The 19,715-nt window shown below is 39.6% G+C and overlaps 1 pseudogene; it reads left to right on the plus strand.

Moving 5' to 3' along the window:
* Positions 1–12,025: 12,025 nt before the first annotated feature.
* On the plus strand, positions 12,026–18,434 carry LOC118650578 (annotated as a pseudogene).
* The last annotated feature ends 1,281 nt before the right edge of the window (positions 18,435–19,715 follow it).

Raw genomic sequence — 19,715 nt, forward strand, 5'->3', positions numbered from 1 at the left:
TCACTCCCCACCCACTGTCCTCATCTATAGGTGCACGATTTTTGTCCAGTCTCTTCCCGAATCTCCCACACCCCTTTCCCCCCCAGGAATAGTCAGTCCATTCCCTTTCTATGTCCCTGATTCTATTATAATCAACAGTTCATTCTGTTCATCAGATTATTTATTCACTTGATTCTTAGATTCACTTGTTGATAGATGCATATTTGTTGTTCATAATTTGTATCTTTACCTTTTTCTTCCTCTTCCTCTTCTTAAAGGATACCTTTCAGCATTTCATATAATCCTGGTTTGGTGGTGATGAACTCCTTTAGCTTTTCCTTATCTGTGAAGCTCTTTATCTGACCTTCAATTCTGAATGATAGCTTTGCTGGATAAAGTAATCTTGGTTGTAGGTTCTTGGTATTCATCACTTTGAATATTTCTTGCCACTCCCTTCTGGCCTGCAAAGTTTCTGTTGAGAAATCAGCTGACAGTCGTATGGGTATTCCCTTGTAGGTAACTGAGTTTCTTTCTCTTGCTGTTTTTAAGATTCTCTCTTTATCTTTTGCTCTTGGCATTTTAATTATGATGTGTCTTGGTGTGGTCCTCTTTGGATTCCTTTTGTTTGGGGTTCTCCGCGCTTCTTGGACCTGTAAGTCCATTTCTTTCACCAGGTGGGGGAAGTTTTCTGTCATTATTTCTTCAAATAGGTTTTCAATATCTTGCTCTCTCTCATCTTCTGGCACCCCTATAATTCTGATATTGGTACGCTTGAAGCTGTCCCAGAGGCTCCTTACACTATCCTCGCATTTTTGGATTCTTTTTTCATTTTGCTTTTCCGGTTGAGTGTTTTTTGCTTCCTCGCATTTCAAATCATTGACTTGATTCTTGCGCTCCTCTGGTCTGCTGTCGGGAGTCTGTATAATATTCGTTATTTTAGTCCGTGTATGCTTAATTTCTAGTTGGTTCCCCAATATAAGATCGAGGGTCTTATTAGTTTTCTTGTAGATCTCATTAAGTTTATCGGCGGCTTCTAAACAGTTCTTGAGAGACCTTAAAAGTGTGGTTCTGAACTCTATATCTTCCTTTGACAATTTTGTCCTGTTTCTTTGTCTCCGCATTTTGTTATGCTTCCTTGGTGCACCCCCTAGTGGTCTTTGTTCGCAGTCTTATAGTTAAATCTTGATTGTTGTAGCTAATTCCAGGGAGGGTTTGACCTCCAGGCCAAGTGGCTATCAGATGACCAAATTCTTGGTGTAACTTTGACACCTAGAAGATGAAACCAATGACCAATGTGGGCACACCATGGAGCACCTCCACACCCCAGTTATATTTCTCTATGGAAACATATGGCACTGAACCCTAGGGTGGTTCCGTGAAGCTGGGGCAATCCACACACTAACCTTTGAGGAAATGGGAGGGAATATCTGGATTAAGAGCAAGGGAGGCCAGGCTCGTGTGGCTCAACAGTTGAGGGTCGACCCAGGAACCAAGAGGTTGCTGGATTGATCCTGGTCAGGGCACATGCTGAGGTTGTGGGCTTGATCCCCAGTAAAGGGTGTAAAGGAGGCATCTGATTGATGATGTTCCTCTGTCATCAACGTTTCTATCTCTCTATTTTCTCCCTTTCTCTCTCTCTCAAAATCAATAAAAACAGCCCAGCCTGAGCCCAGCCGGCATGGCTCAGTGGTTGAGGGTCAACCTATGAACCAGGAAGTTATGGTTCAATTCCCGATCAGGGCACATGCCCTGGTTGTGGGCTCAATCCCCGGTGGGGGGCGTGTAGGAGGCAGCCAATCAATGATTCTCTCTCATCATTGATGTTTCTATCTCTCCTTCCCTTCCTCTCTGAAATCAATAAAAAAAAATATTAAAAAAGAGGTTCAGCTTTGTTTAATATTTTTAAGAGGACCATTGGTGTTTTTTTAAAAAAATATATATTTTATTGATTTTTTTACAGAGAGGAAGGGAGAGGGATAGAAAGTTAGAAACATTGATGAGAGAGAAACATCGATCAGCTGCTTACTGCACACCCTCTGCTGGGATGTGCCTGCAACCAAGGTACATGCCCTTGACTGGAATCAAACCTGGGACCCTTTAGTCCGCAGGCCGACACTCTATCCACTGAGCCAAACCAGTTAGGGCATGGTGTTTTATTTGAAGCTCATTGAACTTGAAATACCTCAGTTCCTTATTTGTAGAATTGAGGAGCTTAATTAAGTTTAACTAAAAGGTCTTTTTGGGCCCCACTACATATTTCTAGAGAGATTGGTACGAACCATTCGTATGCACCTGAAACTCTCCTGCAATGTCCTACTAGATCCTGAGTTACCATATGACTCAATCTGAAATTACCCCTCTTGTTTTGGGGACCTTGCTAACTGTTATCTCCAACCCTCCCTTAATTCTTTCATCAGAGCAATAGCACTGTACCTTATAGCTAAAGTTAATTACATAGGAGTCTCCCTCCTTGCTGGCCTAGATATGAAGCTCAGTAAACATGATAAAAGAATGCCCGAACAAAACAATTCCCATTCTTCACAGTGATGTTCAGGGCTTGCCTAAGGAAAAGTTTTCAAAGATTTCATAAATACTTCCTTTCACTGCAAACATTGGAATGTACTCTACTTCCCCAAGCAGGAGGATTCCTTCTGCCTGCAGATCTATATATGTTATCTTATCTTCACTATTACCGTAAAGGCTGGTTTTATTTTCCTCTCAAGCTCAGAGAGATATGAAGCAACTAGCCCGACTAAAGATTGTCAAATGGATTGAATTCCAGGTTTGTCTCACTCCAAAGCCCAATGTTCTTTCCATCTTACCACACTGTCTCCAGAAAGAGGGGCTGACAGGTGGTGAGGTCTGTCATCTAGTTGTCCCATCGCCTCAGGTGTATGTAGGTGGAACTCCAAAGCTTTCACAAGTAGGCAGTACTGTTTTGAGCCCTGTGGGAAAGTGGGTGGTGGTGGTGTCTGTTTTGAATGTGGCAGAAGAGCTTGAAATATCACTACCAGCGTGTCATTGATATTTAAGGGTCTTTTGGCTCCAGGGATTGTTCTCTATTAAAACAATTAAGTTGACCTGGGAGAAGCAGGGCATCTGCAGTAAGTCATTTGTAGCTTATAGACTTTATCAGGTCAAGCCCAAATGATGCAGTTTTGGCCAGTGACATATACTAGTATATAATTCTCAACCAAAATAAAGAGGTAAATGGAGGCAAGCTCAAATGACCAGAAACTGAGTTTATTTGGTAATAGCAGAGTAATTACGAATCGAGAAATGCATGCTGTAGCAAGCTACAGGCAAGTCCACTGAGGGTTGGCTCAGCTGTTTTTGTGAGCAAAGAATGTAAAGAGGGAGAAGTCCAGCTAGAGTATAAGTCAGCCGTGGGCAAACTATAGCCCGTGGGCCGGATCCGGCCCATTTGAAATGAATAAAACTAAAAAAAAAAAGAGACCGTACCCTTTTATGTAATGATGTTTATTTTGAATTTATATTAGTTCACACAAACACTCCATCCATGCTTTTGTTCCGGCCCTCCGGTCCAGTTTAAGAACCCATTGTGGCCCTTGAGTCAAAAAGTTTGCCCACCCCTGGTAAGCGGAGAGTTTATTGGCTTGATGATGGAAGGGATTCTTGGCAGATGTACATTAGTCAGCAGATAATCTTGGTCTTCTGTAAATCAGGCATTTAATGGAAATCAATCTCTTGTTTTTTGTTTTTTTTTCTTTTTTAAATATATATTGTTGAAAGTATTATATATGTCCCCTTTTTTTCTCCCATTGATCCCTTATAACCTGCCTGTGCCCTCTGCCCCAGGCCTTCACCACCCTATTGTCTGTGTCCAGGTGTTATGTATATAGGCACACAAGTTCTTTGGTTGATCACTTCCGACCCACCCATCCTCCCAGGCCTTCCCTCAGAGATTTCAAAGTCTGTTCCATGCTCTATGTCTCTGGATCTATATGTTCAACAGTTTATTTGTTCCACATATGAGTGAGATCATGTGATACTTGCCTTTCTCTGACTGGCTTATTTTGCTTAGCATAATGCTCTTCGGGTCCCTCCATGCTTTCTCAAAGGGTAGGAGATCCTTCTTTTTTACTGCTGCATAGTATTCCATGGTATAAATGTGTCACAGCTCTTTTATCCACTCATCTACTGATGGGTACTTGTGCTGTTTCCAAATCTTAGCTATTGTAAATTGTGCTAATGAACACAGGGTTGAATACATTCTTTCCGATTGGTGTTTCAGGTCTCTTAGGATATATTCCTAGACGTGGGATCACTGGATCAAATGGGAGTTCCATATTTAATTTTTTGAGGAAACACCATATTGTTTTTCATAATGGCTGCACCAGTCTGCATTCCCACCAGCAGTGTACTAGGGTTCCCTTTTCTCTGCATCCTTACCAGCACTTGTCATTTGTTGACTTGTTGATGGTAGCCATTCTGATCAGTGTGATGTGATACCTCATTGTTTTTTTAATTTGCATCACTCAGATGATTAGTGACTTTGAGCATTTTTTTCATATGTCTCTTGGCCTTCTGTATGTCCCTTTTAGAGAAGTATCTATTTAGGTCCTTTGCCTATTTTTTAGTTGGATTATTTGTCTTCCTTTTGTTAAGTTGTATGAGTTCTTTATATATTTTGGATATTAACCCTTTATCAGATGTATCATTGCCAAATATGTTTCTCATACAGTGGGCTCCATTTTCATTTTGTTAATGGTTTCTTTTGCTGTGCAGCTTTTTATTTTTATGTAGTCTCATTTTTTTCTCTTTCTATTTCTTCTCATTACAGCAGTCTTTTAGCATTTCTTGCAGTGCTGGTATGGTGGTAACAAACTCCTTTAGCCTTTTTTTTTTTGGTCTGGGAAGCTCTTTGTTTTGAAGTATGGTAGCAATCATCTCAGGTAGAAACTATAGTTTAACTTTAACCCTGCTGTTTGGTTTCTGTACTTGTTTGCTTGCTAAAATAATAGAAAAGTTATTTTAATTTTCTGAATTATATAAATCACCCCATTTGATTAAATACCCTATTGATTGTAATGTGACTATCCTGTTGGTTGTGGTCATTCTGGTCTTAGAAAGCACATTTTCCTTTACCTGGGAAGGACAGCACAATTATCCCAAGGTCAGAGGGCTCTAGTTAACATGTCCCTGTTGACTCAGTGTTCCAGAGACCCCAAAACTGTAATTTAGATCACATGCTTAAGTCTGACCAGGTTCCTCATTCCAGACCCGAGGGCTCTAGATAATGTGTTTCTGTCAATTCAGTGATCCAGAGACCCAAAACTATAATTTAGATAACATGCTGATTCTGCTTCTGTAAACAGCTTTTTTTGTGAACCAGGTTCCTTATTCCAAACCCTGGGATGTAATCAATACCTTTGTGATTTTTGCCTATATAAATCTGGTGTTGCGGCCATCTTATCACTATGAGATCTGGGAGAGTGAAATGCCCCCTCATAGTTCCAGATTTGCAATAAATGTGACTCTTTAATTAGAATTCTTGAGGCATCCTTGTGTGATCTGCGGGGTACATTACAACAGTTTCACTATCTATTTCAAAGGATAGCCTTGCTGGATATAATAATCTTGGTTTCAGATCCTGGCTTTTCATTTCTTTGAATATTTCATGCCATTCCCTTCTGGTCTGTAGATTTCTGATGATAAGTCAGCTGACAGCCTTATGGGAACTCCTTTGTAGGTATCAAATTGCTTTTCTCTTGCTGCCTTTAATTTTCGGCATTTTAATTACGATGTGCCTGGCCATGGGCCTGTTTGGGTTCTTCTTGCTTGGGACTCTCTGTGCCTCCTGAGCTTGTGTGACTTTTTCCTTCACCAGTTTAGGGAAGTTTTCTGCCATTATTTCTTCAAACATGTCCTCTATCACTTGTCACTTTCTTCTCCTTTTGGCACTCTTATTATGTGAATATTGTTATGTTTCATGTTGTCCCATGGCACCCTTAAGCTGCCCTGTTTTTTAATTGTTTATTTTTCTTTTTGGTTCTCTGATTGAGTGTTTTTTTTCTACCCTGTTTTCATATATATTGATTTCAGAGAGAAGAAGAGAGAGCGATAAAAACATCAATGATGAGAGAGAATCATCGATTGGTTGCCGCTAGCCCGCAACCCAGGTATGTATCCTGACCAGGAATTGAACCGTGACCTCCTGGTTCATAGTTCAATGCTCAACCACCTAGCCATGCCAGCTGGGCTCTACCCTGTCTTGTAATTCATTGATCTGATCCTCGGCTTCCCCTAATCTGCTGTGTATTTTTTCCACTGTGTTCTTTATTAGTACTATGTCATTCATCATAGTTACTATATCCTCTCACACTGTTGAACATCTTTTCCATCATTATTTTGAACTCTATATCTAATAAGTTTCTTATCTCCATTTCATTTAGCTCTTCTTCTGGAGAATTCTCTTGTTCTTTTTTTTGGGGCTTTTTTTTTTTTTTTGTCTCCCCATTTTGGCTACACGTTTAAGTTTGTGACTGTGTATTAGGTAGATCTGCTTTGCCTTCCAATCTCTAGTGCAGGACAGTATCAGACTCTGTTTCTGACTGGCCTGAGTCCTCTGTTTTGAACTATCAGCAATCCATAGCTTGTGGCTCCCTCTGCTCAGGCTGGGTGCCTTTGGAAAGGACCAAGATGTGCACCAAGGACTGTTTTTCCTAGCCCCTGGCTCTGAATTGGATCTGGCATGGGAGAAATCTCCAGAGACCTGCTTCTGCCTGTAGTCTGATTATCTTTAGGCTATCAACCACAGGGTGGGGCGAGAGGTTTTCCACCAGAATTGGGCAATTGCTTTTGCCTGTAGGCTGATTATTATTCTCAATCTCTTAATTAATCTCAGAAACTCTATAGCAGTGGTTCTCAACTTTCCTAATGCTGCAACCCTTTAATACAGTTCCTCATGTTGTGGTGACCCCCAGCCATAAAATTATTTTCGTTGCTACTTCATAACTGTAATTTTGCTACTGTTATGAATTGTAATGTAACTATCTGATATGCTATATGTGTTTTCTGATGGTCGCAACCCACAGGTTGAGAACCGCTGCTCTATAGGATGCGACAAGGGGGTGGGGCAACTGCCTTCTTCCAGATAAAAACCACCCGGATAGCAAAGGTTCGCCAGATAAAGATGTCCTCCTCAGCATGAGGGAATGACTCAGCATAGGAAACCAGGGTGTCTGCCTTCCTAGGTCTAATCCCAAAGCCCCCTACCCTGGCTTCTGCTCACACAGCTCTAGTCCACTCTGCCCTCCCTCTGCTGGAGCCCAAGGTGAATGGCTGCACATGAAATTTTGTGTGTGGCCCTTTAAGAGGGTGCCTGGTTTTCCAGCCATCTCTCCCTAGCAGACAGTAACCCTGATGCTTTCCACAGCCAGGTGTTATATGGGCACCTTTCTCAGTTCTGGTGCTCTCTGTTGTCAGGGGGAGGAGGGGCAGCTTGGGGATTAGACCCCAGAGTTTTCAGCATCAATCCCCCAACAGCTGAGATATCTCTGGCCAGCCCTTTTGTGCTTCTGCCCTTCCTACTAGTCTCTATGTGGTCTCCACTTTCTGTCCTTGCTTATCAGTGTTCTCTCCAGTTAGTCTTTAATTGATTATTCAGGATGGCTTTCTATATTTTAATTGTAATTCCAGTTTGGTCCTGGAAGCCTGTCAGTGCAGCTTCCACTTTCTTCACCACTATTTTTTAATCCAATTTCTTGGTTCTTAAGTTCTGTTCTTCTTCTTCTTTTTTTAATCCTCACCTGAGGATATTTTCCCATTGATTTTTAGGGAGAGTGGGAGAGAGAAAGACAGAAACATTGATGTGAGAGAAACACATCGATTGGTTGCCTCCAGCACAAGCCTTGACCAGGATCCCAGGCCAGGGAGGAGTCTGTAACCAAGGTATATGCCCTTGGCCAGAATCAAACCCAGGACCCTTTGGTAAACAGGCCAACACTCTATCCACTGAGCCAAACTGGCTAGGGTGAAGTTCTGTTCTTCTAAGGGTGCATGTGTGAGATTCTCCATTTCATATTCTCTGGTTCCACTTTAGTTTAAAATCTTTTCACTTACATCTATCTATCTATCTATCTATCTATCTATCTATCTATCATCTATCTATCTATCAATTTAATCTTTTTAAAGTAAGACAATCTCTTTTGGTGTCTTTCTCCTGGACGTGTGTTATTCAGAGATCTGTTAAATTGGGTGTTTGTTTTTTTTGTTTCTTTGCTTTGTCTTTTTTTTTAAAAAGATTTCCAAGGGACAGAGGGGCATGGGTATCTTTAAGGAGCTTAGCTTCCCAAATCTTTTTTAAAAATATATATTTTATTGATTTTTTTACAGAGAGGAAGGGAGAGGGATAGAGAGTTAGAAACATCAATCAGCTGCCTCCCTTGCTGGGAATCGAACCTGGGACCCTTCAGTCCGCAGGCTGATGCTCTATCCACTGAGCCAAACCGGTTAGGGCTTTGCTTTGTCTTTTGTAGCAAATTTTAATTGTTCATGAGTCACCTTTTAAATATGAGAAGAGATTGCTATTTACAGGAATCCAAAGAAGAATTTTAGTATTTTAATTTTCTAAAAGATTAATCTATCTGGTAGCTATATGTTTTGGTAATTTTATGAAGGCTGCATGTGCATATTAGAGTAGTTTTTAAAAAACATTCTAAAACAATATATTAGTATTAAAGCAATGAGATGATATACTTTTCATTTTTCCTGCTTTACAATGCTTAGCAGGCTCAATGCAGTATTTCCAGAAAATTTAAATACCTCATTGAATCTTTCTTAGTATTATCAAAATTAAAAAAAAATTTTAAAAATAAAAATATCAAGAGCAAGATTAGATAAAATAAAGTGGGAAAAAGAGAAAGATTATTGTTAAATTTGCACTTATGAGGAGAGAGTAATAAAGGAGTTAATGACTGGGTTTAGTGGTGTAAGGCTCCAAGAGAAAGCATCTGATATCAGAAATACAGGATAACAATGCACATCCTTAGATGCAATTGCTACGTCAATGGTCCTTTTGTTTTAGAGAGTGCAGTTTATAGTAATTGGGGGGAAAAAGCCCTTGTGCCATTTTCATTGTTTGCTCCATTTGTTTGCTTTTATATAATTGAATTTCACACAAAGGAGAGAATGAAGACTATTTTCAGGTGCATCATTGTATTTTCTACAGATTCTTAAATTTAGAGGTTAGTTCTTATTAAGTATTCTCCATGAAGTGTGTGTGTGTGTGTTTTATGAGATTCAAAGAAGAAGAATTACATTTCTTTTGAAACCAACCTCTAATTTGATTGAATGTTACATTTTTTAAAAACAGAAAAAATTGGCTTTCAATCACATTTTGGGTTTATTTCTAGCCATTTGCCACAGCAAGCCTTACTGAAATTGGAAGACATAATTATATTGCACATTTTCTAAGGCTGTGTTTCCAAAAAACACGGAAACACAGATATAAAGCACTTTGCCACACAAACGTTATAAGATGTAGTTCTCAATCACACTGCACTTTCTCATGTCTTTTTGTCAGTGTTTGGGGGTTTATGTCTGGGTGAACTGAATTGGGGAAAATTTAGTATGCCCTCATTTTAAAGCAGCAACTCTTTACTACTACTTCCTTTTATGAATAGTGCATGAGATTGGCAAGTGGGAGTAAATGGGGAAACTATAAGACGTAGAGTAACATTCAAAGGATTTAGGGGAAAGACAATGAAAATGTTTTGTATGGAGTTCATCTATAAACCCAAGGATAGGAGGTCAGAACTATTTGCTCTAAGCTTAATTGACTGTTTTAATTTTTGTATTACGGACCTACTTCCCAGAACCACAACAAACAAAATAAATAGTTAAAATGTATTTTTAAACATAGATCTCTGGATACCATTATATTAGATTTTAATGATCAAAAAGTGGTTCTGTGAGATTAGTGCGGTTTTATGAGTGAGGACAATATTGATAGATTAGAGGAAAAGAAAATAGTCTTTCTTGGGGAAAAATTGACTAAGCAAGATATAAATGACAGAGAAGTGTGTTCATTCATGCAAACATTAATTCATTTTTTCATTTATTCATTTAACAACTATTTTTTGTCTGTTATGTGCCAGGCATTTGGCTGGGTTGCGATAAGTCTGGGAAAATATCAACGGGACTGATATGCCCTAGTATATTACTACCTGTTATAAGTTTCATTCCATTCCATCCATTTTAAAAAATTGAGATATAATTGACATATAACAATTATTAGTTTTATATGTACAACATAATGATTTGAGATATATATATATGTGTATATATATATATATATATATATCCAAAAATATTACTACAACAAGGTTAGTTAACATCCATCACCACACATAATTACATTTTTTTCTTGTGATGAGAACTTTTAAGATTATTCTCTTAGCTACTTTCAAATATACAATACAATATTAGCTGTTGTCACCATAATAGTGTATAATACATCCTCAGGACTTATTTATCTTATGACTGGGACTTTGTACCTTTTGACACCCGCCTACCCCTGCAGCCACCAAGCCATCATTTCATTCCAATTTTAACATGAATGTGTTATGCACAAAATTTAGTTTGCTTTGAATCCAATAAGAATCATCATTATCTTATTCAGTTGGACAAATGTACAATCTCATAATTTTGTTCTATGACAAAGGAATAATGTGTTTATAATGTTTTTATTTCAAAAGTACTATGTGTAATGATTTTAAAATGCAAGTCTAATCAAAATTTCAAATTCCTATAAAAAAAATGGGTCCTAAGAAAGAAAACTCTTTTTCCTTTCAATTTCTCTCACACAAGAGCTAATGAGCACATGGGAATTCAGTATCATCCAATCTAGACTTTATGATTCAGACCAAAAAAAAAAAAAAAAAGCCTTATAACTGTTTATTAAGATCATTTTGCTTTAGAATATTGTATTCATGAGACTTATTAGTGTAAATACTTACATTTTATGTTTTGAGCATGTTACCTTTGGGATACTCTAGGACAGTTTCCACACTGCCTTTTATATGGACTAAGTATATTAACTTATGCCAAAACTATCAAGAACGCAGTCTTGTTATTAATACCAAGGTAGGTGGGAAAAGTAACACTTAAATCCATCAGCTAATGAAAGAAAAATTAAGTTTGTCCCCGAAATTGTCCTAGAGCTGTTCCAAGTAGGTATGGAACTAGGGCCTAAAGAGAGTTTAGGAAATGTTTATCACATCAGCCTTTGGGAAAACCCTGGTGCAAAGGATTTGTAAAAGAATCCCTCCAGGGTTCAAGCCAATTAAGGACGGGCCTCAAAAAATGTACTGGGTGTGATTAACCATGAGCCTTTAGTTTCCATCCATGTACATGGATCACAGTTTGCTTTTATCTTCCTAAATATGTGAATCTGGGCTCAAAGAATCAAAGCCAATACTTGGTGTAATGCTTGCAAAACGAGTCCTTGAACAAATAAATTAACTGTCATAAAAAAAATGCGCTGGGAATCCAGTAGCCTGCAGATTCCTTGACCTGTAGTGTACTGTAGTAAGACATCTGGAGTCAGCTGGACTGGGCTTCTGCTCTGGTTTCAGCTCTGTGACCTTGGAGGAAATGTTTCCTCATCTTTAAAGTGGCCTTAGAGTAATGTCCACTCCCTGATCACAAAGAATGGCAGCGATGCAATGAAATAATGCTGCGCACTGTGCAAGGCACTTAGCGAGCTCTGATCAAATGCTAGTTATCGTTATTAGACATTTGTTAAATATGTGCCTGATAACTAGTGAATGACTTAAAAAACTGGCCAACAAATAATGAAATAGCATTATTCATCCTAAACAAGTTGTTTCGAAGACGGAACAATTGCAGGTTGATCAGTCAATATCTCTGCCCTTAAGTGCAGTTCACTAGGTCCCCTAAGCATTTGTGTCTCCTTTCAGATCTCCCTTGGAAGTAATTTGAGTCCTGGCTCTTCCACAAGTGATTTGGTGTTTAGGTGCTCAGGAATTTTATTTCCACAAAGCGGAAATGGGGTGTGAAAATGGGGTATGTACAGTGATTGAAAGTAACCTCCCAGGGTGATATGATTATAAATTCCTAACTGGGCAGGTCACGGTGAGTAATCACGCCTATGAAATGTTTATCTTCACCTTAAGCAAACCCTGCCTGTTGCTTTTGCGCCTTTAAGTTTACACACCTTTGAAATGCCTCTTTTTTAGATCCCTCAGAGGCCTGACCACCCCCAATCTTGTTAACTATCCTGTACCTTGTTTTCTCCCACCTTCATGTAATCTTCCTCACATCCCCCACTTAATTCCAAAGGTATAGAGGAAACTGCAAAACTATCATTCCTTGAAGCATCTGAGATCTTGCTCCCTGTCAAACTATCATCAATTTGGCTCAAATAAACTTATACAAATTCTCTATAGGGTTGGACATTTCTTATGCTGACAATTTCAACAGTTTTATAGGAACTCATCTCTCAGAATAAAAGTAGGAATGTCAAGTGTCCTGGCGAAAAAATGGGTTTTAGCTTCACTTTTATGTTCTTCCAGAGCCATATAAAACAATGTTTCTTTTTCCTCTATAATTTGCATCTTGCAAAGACAGTAAGTTGACCTTATGATCCTAATATTTTTTATTCACATAGTTCAAAAAGCTGCTGTCCAAATTCTATAATTAATTATTTCAGAAAAAGTGAAAATCTTTACTAATTAGTAAAAAAAAGAAAAAGCAATGTAAGAGTTTTGGAAAATGTGGCTGTTCAGTGGTTCTCAGACACAACGAACAAATAACATGTCCACTGCTTCATGTAAAAATGAGAAAAATACATATAATGTAAAAAAGTTCTCTTAAAGCTAAATACAATAAGTCATTTATTCTGACATTATGTTCTCTCTAAATTTTAGTGCTATTAAAATATATTTTCTTTCTATGAAATGATTATGAACTGGGTTTTTAAAAAATGTTATTACTTGGGAAAAGTAAATAAGAAAGGCAAACTCATATTGATTTTCAAAATAATTTTTTAAAATAAATTTTTGAAGTCCAAAGTCCCAGAACTAGGGATGATTATAATAATGTGGACAAAAAAGGGGTTCTATGGAAAGTAACCTCGAAGGGTGATCTGGTCATAAATACCTAAGGGGTAGGTCATGGTTGGTAGTTACGTTCCAGGCTTATAACTTGTTTAGTGAAAGGTTTAAAGCCAGCCCTGTTCATTGTTTTTGTACGTCTAGGTTAACACACCTTTGAAATGCTAGAAGTAATACCCCAGAAAAGGGGTATTAACCCTCAAGAGAGCACATCATCTTGTTAACTGTCATGTAATCTAATCCACACCTTGCTTTCTCCCACTTCTGTGTATGTTCCCCCCTTAATTTCAAATGTATAAAAGAAGCTGTGCCCTAGCCGGTTTAGCTCAGTGGGTAGAGCATCAGCCTGGGGACTGAAGGGTCCCGAGTTCGATGCCGGTCGAGGGCACTTGCCTGGTTTTGGGTTCGATCCCCAGTAGGGGGCATGCAGGATGCAGCTGATCAATGATTCTCTCTCACCATTGATGTTTCTCTTTCTCTGTCCCTCTCCCTTCCTCTCTGAAATCAATAAAAACATATTGAAAAAATAAAAATAAAAGAAGCTGTAAAACTGTTATTCTTAGGTCTGGTTGGAGTGTCTCAGTTGGTTGGAGCATCATCCTGTGTACCAAAAAGTTGCCGATTTGATTCCCAGTCAGGGCACAAACCTGGGTTGTGGGTTCGATCCCCAGTCGGGGTGCCTACAAAAGGCAACTGTCTTCTCTTTAAGCATGTCCTCAGGTAAAGATTAAAAAAAAACACCCCAAATTGTTATTCCTGGGAACATTTGAGATCTTGCTTCCCAGCATTATGTCATCAATATGACTCAGATAAATTCTTATAAAAATTCTCTATAGATTTGGACTTTTCTTATATCAACAATAGTGAACACTTATGTAAGTCTCACTATGAGCCAGGCCCTGTTCTAAAAGCCTTACAAATGTTAATTAATTTGATTCTTACAGCAACTCTATATCAGTGAGTACTGATATTTATAGATAAGAAAACCGAATTTATAATTAAGGAAACAGAAAACAAACAGAGGGTTAAATAACTTGCCCAAGACCACACAACCAACAAATGATAAAGCTTGGTCTCAAACCTAGGATTTTGTTCCTAACCTGTTCCTTAGTTACACTTTGAGAAGAGTCCTAGAACCTTTCATTGAGCTAGAAATATTATTCTGATATGTGAATATCTGGAGGGTATTTTTGCAATAGATACCAAAAAAAAATAAAAGAAAAAAAGCTTCAATAATGTGTCTGTTTCGACCCAGCATTTCTAGGACTTTATTCTAAGGAAACAAAGAAATATGCCAAAATGTATGTACAAGGGTATTAATTATAGCATTATTTACACCGAAGAAAAATAGAACCTAACCAAATGCCCCCATAGAGGGGATTGTTTAGATACTGGAAATGCCAGCTATGCAATAGAGTGCAGACGTGAATAAAAAAAAAAGCTACGTAGCGGAACTGACAAGCTCAGGGCAGGCCAGTAAAGCTGTAAAGCTCACTGACGGAAAGTAACCACACAGATGGTCTGATCATAAATTCCTAACTGGGCAGGTCCTGGTGGGTAGTCACATCCCAGGCCTATAGCTTTCTTAGCAAAAGGTTAATCTTTACCTTAAGCGAGCCCCATCCGTTGTTCTCCAGCCTCTGGTAACATACCTTGAAATGGCAGCGCCATCTTTTCCAGACCCTTGGGAGTCATAGCCACCCTCACAGAGCACACGCACCACACCTCCTCCTTGTTACCGTGTGGCCGCACACCACCTCTACCTGCTGTAGTTGTGAAATGTTACCCGCCCTGTACGCGCCAATGTAAAAGTAGGTGTCTCTCCATTTTCCTTTATATTCAATCCTAGGGATTTCCCCTGCTTTATCTTTTCCCACTTCCTAATCAACCACACTGATTTTCTTTCTTTTTTTTTAAAAAAAATATTTTCTATTAATTTCAGAGAGGAAGGGAGAGGGAGAGAGAGATAGAAACACCAATGGTGAGAGAGAATCATTGATTGGCTGCCTCCTGCATACCCTCCACTGGGGATAGGGCCTGCACCCCGGGCACGTGCCCTTGACCAGAATCAAACCTGGGACCCTTCAGTTTGCAGGCTGACCCTTTATCCACTGAGCAAACCAGCCAGGGCTTTAAAAATGTTTATTAATTTTTATTATGTATTTATTTATTTTTTAATTATTATTTTTTGAATTTCTTAAAAATATATTTTTATTGATTTCAGAGAGAAAGGGAGAGGAAGAGAGAGATATAAATATCAATGATAAAAGAATCATTGATTGGCTGCCTCCTGCATTCCCCACACAGGGGATAGAGCCAGCAAATGGGGCATGTGCTCTGACCAAGAATTGAACCATGACCTCCTGGTTCATAGGTTGACGCTCTACCACTGAACAACATTGGCGGGGAACAGTGAATTCTATGAACTTTCCTTACATTTTCTCTTTCTATTCTAAATGTATAAAATGAACTGCAAAACTGCCATTCTCTGGATCATTTTCTCAATCTGTTGAGATCTTGCTTTAGGGCATGATTTCAAAATTTGACTCAAATTATTTTATGATTCTTTTATAGTTTGGGTGTTGTCAACACTAATAAATAATTTTTAATTGATTTAGGTTTTAAAACTGCGTTTCTCAAAACCCTGGGGTAAATTTGATATGCATTAGGGCTCTCCAATTTTGTTGTTGTTAATCCTCACCCAAGGACATTTTTCCATTGCTTTTTAGAGTGAGTGGAAGGGAGGGGGAGAGACAGAGAGAAAGATCAATGTGAGAGAGACGCATCGATTGGTTGCCTCCTGCACGTGCCCTGATCAGGCTTGGGACTGGCTTGAGCCTGCAACCAAGGTACATGCCCTTGGCTGGAATTGAACCTGGGACCCTTCAGTGGGTGAGCTGATGCTGTATCTACTGAGCCAAACCGGCTAGGGCAGGACTCTCCAATTTTTTATCTGAATTTTGTAGATTGATATACTGTTGTCTCCAAGCACCCCTCTCGACAAAAAAGAGGTGCTGTAATAAATTATAAATATCGAACTAGGCAAGTCATGGTGGGTAGTCACGCCCCAGTCATATAACTGTTTAGTAAAAGGCATATCTTTGCCATAAGCAAGCCCTGTCCATTGTTTCTGTGCATCTAGGTCAGCGGTTCTCAACCTGTGGGTCGCGACCCCTTTGGGGGTCGAACAACCCTTTCACAGGGGTCGCCTAAGACCATCAGAAAACACATATATAATTACATATTGTTTTTGTGATTAATCACCGTGCTTTAATTATGTTCAATTTGTAACAATGAAAATACATCCTGCATATCAGATATTTACATTACGATTCATAACAGTAGCAAAATTACAGTTATGAAGTAGCAACGAAAATAATTTTATGGTTGGGGGTCACCACTACATGAGGAACTGTATTAAAGGGTCGCGGCATTGAGAACCACTGATCTAGGTTAACATAACTTTGAAATGCCTCTTTTCAGACCCCTTGTAATGAGTGAACCACCGTGTGGATCCCTCCTCAAGAGAGCACATAATCTTGACTCTCCTGTAATCTAATCACCACCTTGCTTTCTCCCAGCTTCCTTACCTCTGCGCCTTAATTTCACATGCAAAAAAGAAATTGCAAAATGATTATTCCCCAGAGCATTTGAAATCTTGCTTCCTGGCATATGTCATCAATTTCTTAAATGCTCCAGACAATTTTCTACAGGTTTGGGTGCTTGCATCAACAACTCTGATTGAGCCTTTTTGTGTTTGTAAAACACGTTCTCACAGATTTATTTTAAGATGAGTAAATGTTCTACATTTGAATAGTAGCTCATCCTTATGGGAAACAGATGCCTTTTTATTTATTTATTTTTTGAAATGAGGATGCTTGTAGACTAAGCCTATTTTCAACACCACCTCACTAGTTATGGTGTGGTAATGAGTGTTCCCATTTTAGTTTTCTGGCTGGCTACCTTGCCAGCCTGCCTCCAATATATTTCTTCTACTGAGCACAACCAGGGTTCTCCATGTTAAACTAGCCTGTAATCTGCAAACTTCTTGAGGAGATTCCTCTCTATTGTACTTTATTCTGCTTTATGTATCAACAACCATGTAAAAAGCTTCTTCCTTGAAACTGAGTCTTTACAACTACTGGAAGAGGTAAGTGGATTACTGACTAGTGTGCATCACACAGATAACTTTTTGCAATTCAAAGCTCTTGGGAGCCCTGTTTATGCCTGGTTTTCTCTAAAGCTGAAATGGCAGCGAGCACCTGCTCTCTGAAGTGTGGAATGTTGCTATTAATCACGTGGCATCTTATAAGCTGCACCTTAGTGATGCTTATTTACCTACTAGGAGCCCAGTGCAAAAATTTGTGCACCTTGAAAGGAACTGTGGGCTGCGAGGCTGCGGTAAGCACAGGGGCAGGTCTTGGCCCATCCTCCCTCCGTGCTCCCACCCGGCCCCTCCCGCCACGGCCCCTGGTCCCCTGTCTGCTGGCGATTGGGGCCGGCACCAGCAGCGGGTGCGAGAGGCGGCTGCAGGCCCTGATTGCCCCTCAGGAGCAGGGGGAGGTGGAGAAGCCTTGAGGGGCGAGTGGGGCTGGCACTGGCAGCAGGTGCGAGTGCCGGGCAGGATCATGGCATGCAGGAGCAAAGAAGTTTTAGTAACCACCAGAGGCTAATCGCGATGACAGCAATTGGCACCCTGCCTTGGTCTGGTGCCCCTGCTCACCTGGTCCACCATCCTGCCATGGCCAATGCTTGCTATGTTTCGCATGCGCCCCGGTGTTCAGCGTACATCATAGTGATCGGTTGTTTGGTTGTTCCATTGTTCAGTCTATTTGCATATTATATATATATATGTATACACACACACACACACACACACACACACACACACACACACATATATATATATATATCCTATAACTTCATTTATATATAGACATGGCCTATAATTCCACTGAAGACAGTACAACCTCTTTTTGCCACATTCTTGAAGACCAAGTTGAGGTGAAAAGGGAAAATGGAAAGGGATTTCTAAAATATCTAAGAAGATGTGAGAGTAAAATCTGCCTTCCAATGTTTAAGAGGCCTAAGATAGATAACTGGTACACTGGCATACAAGCTCTAGAGTCTGCCCTGGAATTGGAGAACCAGTTAACCAGGTTCCTGCTAGACCTGAGACCACGCTTCTGCCAACAATGAATATGATGTCTTATGCTTCATGGGAAAGTACCTGGATGAGCAGAAGGATAACACAAACCACCTGTAGTTCCAGCTAGGATATCGTAAGGATTAGAAAATCAGGCCCGGGAGGAGGAAGACCCATTTTAAAAACCTGCTGATATGTTAGGTAAATAGACATTTGAAGGCAACAAAGCAACTCTTCCCACTGTAGTAGGTCCCAAAATCAGCCACTTAAGAATCTTGATCTTCTCCATTTGACAGAAGACTGCTTTCCTTCATTGGTGTGTGTACAAATAAACCTATTTTTTTTTTTTTTTAAAAAAGCTCTTGGAAGGAGGCAGGGGGAATAAAGGGGACACATGTAATACTTTCAACAATAAAATGTTTTTCCTAAAGCTCTTGGAAATGTAGCCCTGGCTGGTGTGGCTCAGTTAGTTGAGTGTCGTCTTGTGCACTGAAGGGTTGCCAGTTTGATTCCCTGTCAGGGCACATTCCCAGGTTGGGGGTTGGATCCAAGGTCAGGGCCTGTAGAGTGTCTCTCACATCGATGTTTCTCTCTCTCTCTCTCTCTCTCTCTCTCTCTCTCTCTCTCTCTCTTCCTCTCTGAAATCAATAAAAACATATTCAAAAAATAAAATAAAATCTCTTGAAAATGTAACTGTATCTGGTGTGTAAAGGACTTTGAAGAACATAATTTCATAAGCCAGTCTGAGAAAGACAAGTATCACATGATCTCACTCATATGTGGAATCTAATGAACAAAATAAACTGTTGAACAGAATAGATCCAGAGACAGAGAAGCATGGAACAGACTGTGGAATCTCAGAGGGAAGGCAGGGGAGGGTGGGTGGGTGGGAAGTGATCAACTAAAGAACTTGTATGCCTGTATGCATAACCCATGGACACAGGCAATAAGGTGGTGAAGGCCTGGGGAGGAGGGTGGAGGCGGACTAGAAGAGATTAATGGGGGGAAAAAGGGGACATATGTAATACTTTCAACAATAAAGATTTAAAAAAAAGAACAAAATTTCACTGACTAACTTTGAAGACCTAATTGGCTTTATTAAGTGATTCACGAATCGGGCAGCATCTCATTTTAGCAACTAGAAGGGCATTCCAATGACCTGTACAAGAATGAATGGGTTACTTTAGGCTAGGACACCTTCCTGAGGGAAAGGCTGGGGGTCTTATCAGGTAGATTACCTCACTAATGTTGATCAGGAAATTCCAGACTGATTGGTTTACATTTTCACTCCTGAGAGAGTGAAATCTAGTTATTTAGTTTTGATTTGGAGACATGTGTTGCAAAAGTGGCTTCGTTTTGGCCTATGTCTATTTTTTACAGGGAAGAGGCAGTTGCTTTAACAGACAATTGTGAATTTGCGTTAGCTGTTCACTAGCTGTGAAACACTGGCAAGTTATTGGATCTTTCTGAGCATTTAATCGCTTGTCTGT

This window comes from Myotis myotis, unplaced genomic scaffold, assembly GCF_014108235.1.
Source record: "Myotis myotis isolate mMyoMyo1 unplaced genomic scaffold, mMyoMyo1.p scaffold_m19_p_3, whole genome shotgun sequence".
Taxonomy (NCBI): domain Eukaryota; kingdom Metazoa; phylum Chordata; class Mammalia; order Chiroptera; family Vespertilionidae; genus Myotis; species Myotis myotis.